This window comes from Bactrocera latifrons, unplaced genomic scaffold (assembly GCF_001853355.1).
Source record: "Bactrocera latifrons isolate USDA-ARS-PBARC rearing strain unplaced genomic scaffold, ASM185335v1 scaffold_168, whole genome shotgun sequence".
Classification (NCBI taxonomy): domain Eukaryota; kingdom Metazoa; phylum Arthropoda; class Insecta; order Diptera; family Tephritidae; genus Bactrocera; species Bactrocera latifrons.
The window spans coordinates 362,179-362,619 of NW_017535163.1; positions in this window are offsets into that span (position 1 = coordinate 362,179).

Sequence of the window (441 nt, forward strand, 5' to 3'; positions counted from 1 at the left end):
TCCCGCCTCCAAAACGCGAGAGCCGATACTCCCCACCGAACTGGCGGTAGTTGAAATTAAACGCCTATGCAAATTTGTATTGGCTACTAAGAGTTTTGGTAATTTATAAGTTCGAACACAGGAGTTCTTCCTTTTTCTGGCTTCACAAAGGACTTCATATGTAAGACCACATGCGATCTTCGATCAGTCTTCCCACCTAATGTAATCAAAACTAACATTCCTTATTGAACTTACGATCTTCGTACAAGATTTCAAGACAATCCACAAGGTTTACAAACACACTTCGCATATTAAATTAAACTCGCTCTGTTTTATTGAACTCAACAACCTTAAACTCCATTTTCAAACAGTCCTACATTTGCCTGACCTAATTTCAATTTCAGCATTTTATTTCTATTTATCGAAGATGCTATTTTATGGATAACTTAGTTGCTTGTCCGC